This window comes from Erigeron canadensis, chromosome 1 (assembly GCF_010389155.1).
Source record: "Erigeron canadensis isolate Cc75 chromosome 1, C_canadensis_v1, whole genome shotgun sequence".
In the NCBI taxonomy this organism is placed as follows: Eukaryota; Viridiplantae; Streptophyta; class Magnoliopsida; order Asterales; family Asteraceae; genus Erigeron; species Erigeron canadensis.
In genome coordinates, this window is record NC_057761.1 from 27,346,492 (window position 1) to 27,355,875 (window position 9,384).

The window sequence follows — 9,384 nt, forward strand, 5'->3', positions numbered from 1 at the left end:
AGTCTGACCATGTAAAAGTATTGTCTGAAATTGATTTGATAGTATTATATGTAATTTCTTTTGAATATCTCGATATTATCAACATAAGTGCATTACAATTTTGCTAGTCATTAAATCACAAGGTACGTATGGCCTTGTATACAAATCTAAAAGTATTGTTTGAAATTGTTTATGTGACTTAAGAATCACCTTTCAATTACATGTTATATAAACTCACAATATGATCCCTTCATTGCTTTTTTACAACACTGCTATACACAACTACAAATACTAAAGTAGAATAGTAGCTAGTAAAAATATATAAAATTAGAAATGTATTTGGATACAACTAAATGACAACTTACAACATCAACCATGATAAAAGCTCTATAAGGCTATGAAAGTAGTGTACTATGCTAGGTTTTAATTTATAGTGTACTATGCTAGGTTTCGTTCATAAAATATTTTATTTGAAATAAGATAAGATATTTAGTTTTTTTTTTTTTTTTTGAAAGGAAAATTTCAAGATAACATATTTAGTTAGTCAATATCTCTACGTTTTGTTCATAGAGATTGTATTACTAGTTATATATATTTTGCTTCACACATCATTTGAGATTTGGGGTAGTAATCTTGCGACAATGACTATTACGAGTAATATCTATACTAGATCCGCCCTTACAATATTTTGGGGTGTGATAATGGGATAGAGTCGCAGTTGTTAGTAACAACTCTTTCATTCGGTTCAAACGTAATTGACAGTAAATTTTGTTATCGTTGGTAAGAGTTAAACTTAATTTCATTGTGACCCTCTCATTTAGTTCAAATGTAGTTGGTAGTAACTTTCATAGTTAGTAACTCTCCCATTCATACATTCAATATTTCTATATCGTTATAACAATCAAACTTGCTCTAATAAGCATCACGTTTCAGTCGCATGATTTCAAAAATTTTGCATACTGAAGTAATTAATTTATTACTCACAATTGTTACCTCATCCGGTTCAAGATACATATACATATATTTAGAATAAAAGGGTAATAAATTATTTGAGTATTAGAACTTTGCATAAGAGGATATCAAACGCTGGGCATTTTTCTTCATTTAGTTGACATAATTATTTGGGTACCCATTATACTTAGATAACAGGTGATTCAATGGAAACTAAGATTGTATTGTTAAGTTAAATTAGGAATGGAAAGAAAATGAGAGAGAAATAAAGTGTTCCTTCCTAATCACCTTAAAAATGAGGGGAAAACTTTTAAAAAAAAACTAACTATAACTTCCCTCACTTATCCTTTCCTCTCATTTCTTTTCCATACCATTTTAAAACTCAACAATGTCTTTATTATTTTTTCCTTCCCATCTTTTCCTCCTCTTCTTAAAAGAAACTTAACAATACAGCTTAAAGAAGAAAGTCTTATCAAACTAACTGACTTCGTGGCTTTGATGGGTAGCCATATAAGGTATTGTTATATGTAACTTTCTTAGTTTTGCTAAAATTATGTGTTTTTATTTTGTTGTAAAAAATATATGTAATTATGTTTCATTTTGTATGTGTATTTAGAGGGGTTTTTTTTTTGCAATTAACAAGTTATAAACAGATTATTTTGTAACTGTGCTAGGTTGTGACTGCAATCCTTACCGGGCAGTTTCGATTCCTCTGTATATATTTGATCTGAGCAAGAGAGGTGGAACCGTGGAAGTAACTCGCTTAGAGTTATGTAATCACCATTATCATTACCTAATACTTTATGGGTTTTTAAAAATGTGTTTGTATTATGTAAAATAATGTTATCTTTCGGTTTTGTAGATTTTCGTTCTGGGATATTCTGACTACGAGGTGCTTAGCCTCAACGGGCGAAAGGTATGGTTCTCCTTGTCTATTGTTTGAATAAGTTATCTTTTTGTTTATTGATTTGAAATTTGATAAATAACCGTTTAATTACCCGTGTTTTGCGACGAGAGTAAAAAAGAATTGATCATATATAATGACATTAATATAAGAAACGGAAAAAAAAAAAAAGAAACTAACCTACAAAAATTTATGATGAAAAACTAGAAATTATAAAATGTTACTAAAAAAAGTAATATACCTTAGCCCGTAAAAACATATATTGAGCTTTATAAAAACGTATACTATAACATGAAGTTTAAGATGTATATTTATATAATTGTCTCTGTTATTGATTTTATCTAATAACTAATGAATTATACGGATTTTTAAGTTTCCCAATTTCAATGCATGAGATAGTTAACATTTTTCAACCCACTTTAGGCCTATGCGAACTAACTTCTTGAAACTTTATGCGAGATACTTCAACTCACATTAGATATGACTCCCAGGGCTCCTTGTCAGCCAATAGAAAAAGTTTACTGAGAATTCTTCGTCATATCATCATTTATTATATTGTTATATTCTTTTATTTACACACACATGTAAACACACTTTTATTAATAGGAAAACATTACATTGTAAACTAAATAAGAAAATAATCACAATGATTAATAAAAAAGAAAAACTATTAAAATAGTCAAATATGAAGGTCTATGTTCATAAATGTCACCTACTTAAAAGTTCACCACAATGGTCAATGTTTTTTTACTACCTAATTATCTTAATAAGAAATATCATTAACCAATCAAATGTTACTAAGGGGGTGTTTGGTTCGGATAAAGGAATGACAAAGGAAATGAAGAAAGAAATGGGAAAGGAATACTAAGGATATCCCCATATTCTAATAATAAAATAATATTAATAATAGAAAAAGATCACAAGTCTTCCTGGTAAATCATATCACTTGTACATCTATCTCTCTCTCTCTCTTTTACTATACAGAAAAAGATCCCTTCTCATTAAATTTTTTTATCTCTAATTAATAATACATATCTTTAACCATATATCACCAGCACCATCAAAAATTACTTCTAGCCACAAAGATTAACAACATATTTATCTATATATACATATCTATATATACATACATACATATATATATACTAGATTAAACTTGTGCTAGTATTCCCCATATTTTAATAATAAAATAATATTAATAATAGAAAAAGATCACAAGTTTTTCTGGTAAATCATATCACTTGTACATCTCTCTCACTCTTTTTTATTATGCAGAAAAAGATCCCTTCTCATTAAAATTTTTTTCCCTCTAATTAATAATACATATCTTCAACCATATATCACTAGCACCATCAAAAATTACTGCCACAAAGATTAACAACATATTTATCTATATATACATACATTTATATATATATATACTAGATTAAACCTATGCATTACACAGGTGAAATAAAAATTCTTATCAAATATTTATTTAAAATTTTTTTTTATATTTCGTATAAATCCAATTAGTTAAGAAGGAAATAAGCTTATAACGGATTGACAAACGTCATAAATAATAACTAAGATGAAAATTCCATATATCTTTCGGGAGTTGGTACTTTTGGTTCTAGCACCCTGCTGTTACTTCCCAATAGAAATTTTATTGGTCGTTTAAAAAAAACACAATCAAAAATAAAGTATTTTTCCATGAAACAACAAAATGTTTTATGCAATGTTGTAACGACCATACTTAATTTGTACTACTATATAAAGCAAATGCACCATCTTATTTTCTCAAAGAAACTTGATCTACCAAATTTATTATTCTATCTTTGGTTACGCGTAACAACTACACATTGAATTTCCTATAATAATACCATAAAATTATAAAATTTTACATACTCTTAAAATAACTACACTATCATATTTTACATCAATAAACTTTACACTAATAACCTAGACTATTCACCGTCACCTCCACCCATCACTACCACCATCACCGCCAAATGAGAACAGGCCAGTTGGTGGTGGCATATTTACAGCAAGTGTTTGATGGTGCTATGGGTGGCGATGACGCACAACTAATCGGTAATGGCCAAAAGTGGGTTTGGGTTAAGTACGGTGGTGGTTGATGATATTATCGGAGCTGGTAGCGTGGGGACCGCCGACGGTTCTTGCTTTCCAGGGAGGATGGCTGGTGGGGATGTTGGAGGATACGTCGGATGGATGTGGCGGATTCCAATAGAACTTGGTCGGAGAAAGAAGAAGTGAAAAGGATAAGCTTGGTGCATAATGATTACCTTACCCCCCAATTTGTTGGGTAATGCTTCATTACCCACTTCTAGACATTCAATACCATTGCTTTGTACAATCAAGCATCTTTATTCATTGTCTTTCTCGTTCCCTACTCCCAAAACCCCCCAACCAGACACCCCCTAACACTCCATTCTTGAGTTTAAAATGTAAGAAAATATAGGATAAGAATGGATTGGATAAAAAAAGAAAAAAAATATACATGAATAAAGACAGTCTTGAGTTTAAAGTAAAATAAAAGAAAAGAAAAGAAAAGGGCTATATGTTTAGAAAGTACTTCAACTTGTCCCGAATACCTTTTTTAGGACCAAACTTTTAAAATGTCTATTATGAGTATCAAAACCGGTAAAAAAAATTCTATATGGGGTCTTTACCGGCTGAGGTATAATGCGGAGCCGGTCATTGTTTACGTGTCATCCATATGTCCATCTGGACCCACTCACTTTACCTCTATATATTTAATTTAATTATTTAATTATATAATGTATAATACTATATATATATACACGAGTATATATGTATAAGAAATCAGTTGCAGAAGATACACATCTCCTTCTCTTTATCCTTTTTCTACTTCAGGCCACCTGTGCCGCCGGACCACCTCGCCGAGAAATCGGGATAAACCGCAAGATGCTACAAAAACAACCTCCATCATCATTAAAGCAACAAAGGGCAGCCGTGCAACCCCAACACCACCTCTTCAGATCCGATGGTATAACTTTTCAGATGTCCAAATCTGTTGGTCTAAAATTCTAACATGTTCAGATCCGGTGGTCTATTTTTCCGGTGATTGTGACCGGAAATGGTATCCGGTGATGGTCTTCAGATTTGGGGGTTTGAAAACCATAATTTGGGTTTGATTAGAAGTCACCATCTCTGAGTTTGATTGTGGTCACGATGGTGGAGATGGTGGCGATTGTGATTGTTGGGTTCTGGTCACGGTGGTGGAGATGGTGGCAGGTGGTTGGTTGTTGGGTTGTGGTCACGGTGGTGGAGATGGTGGTTGAACCGTCGTTTCATGTTGGGTTGTGCTTCTAGTATTAAGGAGTCTCGGGATTTTTGGAGTTGCAAGTGTGTCCAACATTTTTTTGTTCATGGTGGTGATGGTGGTTTGAAAAGGATGCGATAATTGGAAAAAGATGTACATATAGTACTTTTGTTCTAAAGTGATTTTGTTCTTATAATGTAAAACTAGAGATTTTGTTTTTGTTTTTCTTTAACAATTCCATTCTTCTCACATATTGGGAGTCAGAGGATTGTTTTGCTTTGTGACTATGGCAACATGAATCTGTTTAGATGAAATGGGTATTTAGTTCATTGGTGGTTAGTTTTGTAGTATAAGTATAAAAAGATAAGAAATATATACATATATATACGCGTATAAAATAAGAAAATGAGGTGGATTATCCACATCATTAGTATTACTAGTAAAAAAAAATCAAAATAAAACTAAATATCAAATTTTACTTGCTACTTGATGATTGACCCCAAATAGAGTTTTTTACCGGTTTTAATCCTCATAATAGACATTTTAAAAGTTTGGTCCTAAAAAAGGTATTTGGGACATGTTCAAGTATTTTCCAATCAAATAGCCCAAAAGAAAATATAGAGTTAAAGGGATTCTTGAGTTAAAAGGAATGAAAAAGAAAAGATAAAAAGATATAAGTTTACATATATAACCTTATTGATATTAAAGCTCATATATAACTTTAAAGGGTATATTAGTAAATTTCCGATTTTTCCTTCCAAATTCCCCCAAAAGTGGCAGGAAAAAATTCTTGAGTAATCCGTCTCCGTATTGTTGAATCTCTAAAACTTAAGACTATATGGCGAAGGTTATGTAATTTTTCTATTAACTATATTTTGGGATAAAACAATTCTAGTAAACTCGACATAGACTTTTATGATTAAAAATATATCATTCTTATCGTAATGTATTTAAAAATTATCCTATTAGATTTTTCTACTCAACGCATAATATGTGTGACAATTGGAGACTCATAATAAAGAAGAAAAAAAACTTGGGCTAATTACTTAAAAAGTTATCTTACTCTCACTTTTTTACTATAACATGACCTAACGTTTTTTTCCATCTAATGAAAGGATCAACGGTGTAAACACCGTCTAATACGGGTACTAAAAATACCACTAGATGGTTTTTGCCTACGTGGAGTGGTTTTTTGCCTATTTGGATTTCCACAAAAGCATTCATGTTTATTATCTTCTCCCTGTGACCAAATGAAGCCCTAAAACCCAAATTAAACACAATCAAACCTAAGTATATATACACCCCAACAATACAACTTCTTCTACCACTAATTTTCACACACATTACGTATACATACTACTAACAAATACATACATATAATGAATCAAATATATAGAACAATCACTATGTATCATTGGAATCTAGATCGAGGTTATGGAGCGTCGCCGGATAGCTATCGGAATCTGGAGGTGATGGGAGCGGCGGGTTTGTATATATATACATAGATCCTACCCCTTTTCTCCATTGCAAACAACCACCAGCCAATTTTCGCGTACCTCCGGCGAGACCTTCTTCTCCATCTACACCTTCGTCACCGGAAAAACGAGTGGGTGGGTGGATGGTATTTTCGAGCAGGTGATTTTTGGATTTGTGTTCCCAGCGGTTTATCCCCTAATCAGTTGATGTATATCTCAATTTTTTTTAATTTAAAGTTTGAGGTATATATCAATTAGCTTATCTCCTCAGTGTATGCCATTGTAATACTAATATTGGAAAGGAATGAACAGAAGGGATCATCGGTCCATTTTAGCAATTATCAAATATGAATATGAATGATCAATATGATTGCTATCATTTGTGGTGGTGGTGGTGGTTATCGATTGTGTTTATCCCCTGAAATAATATGTCGATGATGGTGATGATATTAATTTAGTTAAAACAAAATAGATCTATCAACAAGTTTGTTTTGACTTTTGATAAACATGACCGATCCAGTCAATAAGTCTAACAATCCAACGTGTCAAGCTCAAATTGTAAAACACATATAAAACCATTTCCACTTAGACTTTTTAAAACCGGATGGTGGTTTTAGTACTCGATTTAGATGCATTTTGTCACGTTGATCCTTACATTAGATGGAAAAAAACGTTAGATCATGTTATAGTAAAAAAGTGATAGTATGATACCTTTTTAAGTAATTAGCTCAAAAAACTTTGAAAAAAAAAAGAAGAAGAAAAAGAGTAAAAGGAAAAAGGGACACAATATTTTAAGGAAAAAGAAAAAATTAATTAATACATATAAGGAGCCCAATAAAAAAAATACCTGATCATTTGATTAACTAGTTATAATTCTTACTAAAATAGTTAGATAGTAAAACATTTTTGACTATTGTGGTAATTTTTTTGATAGACGTTTATATTGCACATACATCTTCGCATCTGATCATTGTGGTAATTTTTTCTAATATAAACATTTATACTTTATATATAGTCGTTAGTATTTAAAAAAAAAATCATTCTAAAATTTTGTTCTAATGGAAAAAGCCTAAAACATTTGTCTTCCGTCTTTTTTCCAAAAACGCTACCACTTGACGAACCTTTAAGATGTCGCAATGTCTATAGTGTTATCGTTCCCAACGTCCAAGATGGAAGGCCGATACGCCTATAAGCACTTGCCTTATAGAGTATATTTGGCAAAAGTAATTGTAAAGCTTGTAATTATAGCTTTTAATGTAACTGTAAGTTGTAGCTTTTAAACAAAGCTGTTAGCCTTCCGATGAAGGCTTCCCATTTTATGAACCAACAACCTTGTGGTCCAAAGGATGCAAAGCTAAGCAGTACGATCATGACCTGTTTTAAATATATCTGATACATTATCAATTTCAATAAAAAATGAAAACCAAACAAGTCAATTGTAATTAAATATCTTCCTCTCTTTCTCGATCGAATATGTTTGTTTCGATTTTATAAATATCTTCAAAGTCACCTCCATCGAGTACCTTTGATTTCTTTTAGTTGTAGGTGTTTAGGTTTCTTTTTTAATTCGATAAATTCTGTTCGTTCTTGTTATAAGTTAATCGACTGCTGATCGAGAATCTCTTTCTAAGTCAAATATTTTTTATTTGGGTTTTTCTTGTAATTAAATCATGTGGTTTAGGTTTCTTATTTTATTCGAATATACTTGTTGGGTGATTTGAATTTATATAGTCAGTATATATTTGTAAATACTGGTATATATATATATTGCAAGAGGGGTGTAGATGATACTTATAAAGATGGTGAATACTACTATTTATGATAATTTGTTGATTTTAAGGATATGGCTAGTGAAATTCACCAGCAGACTTTTGAAACCATATTTTTGGCTTGTGACATATATCACAATCTTAGAGAGTCCGAGGGAGACAACAAGCGGTTGATTTCATGGAGATGGTCTAGGAAGACATTACTCGGAGCATGCGTGCAAACCTAATAGTCTGGCTCGTTGAGGTTGTTGATTATTATAGGCCGGAGCCAGAAAATTTGTTTCTGGCTGTCAACTACATAGACCGATACCTTTCGCTTATTCCCGTTCATCATCGACGACTGTAGTTGCTTAGTGTTACTTGCTTGATGCTTGCCTTAAAGTTTGAGGAGATATCTGCCCCGCATGTAGACGATTCCGCTATATAACTGATAACACGTACTCCAACGATGAGGTATTGCAAATGGAATCCTCTGTTTTAAACTATTTAAAGTTTGAGATGACTACTCCTACTGTAACATGTTTCTTAACCCTAATGCTTTCTTTTGCCAAATTGGATAATATGACCCATCATCAACCAAATTTACAATTTTTGACATCTTAAATCTGTGATTTGACTCTTCCCGAGTATGTTATGCTATGTTATGCTCCTTCACTCATTGTTGCGTCGACTATTTTCCTAGCAAGCTTTCTACTTATGCAAGAACCATGAAATTTGACGTTGATGTGTTATACTAAGTACCAACTATCAGATTTATAAGAATGTGTCGGGGCTTTGCACGCTTATTTGGTTGCCACATATACCAGGATATATTCAATAACCAGAATTTAAAAATTTATTACTTTATAAAGATATTTTATGAGATCTTTATATAACATAAACATTTTAGCATAATAATTTATTTTAAAAACTAAAACCGGGTTGTTGTTTATTTGTTACTTTTATCCAGTTGCGCCTTTGACTGTTTTGTTTCCTTTGGGTCAAACAAAAACATTCTCTTTTTTCATCTTTTTAACACAG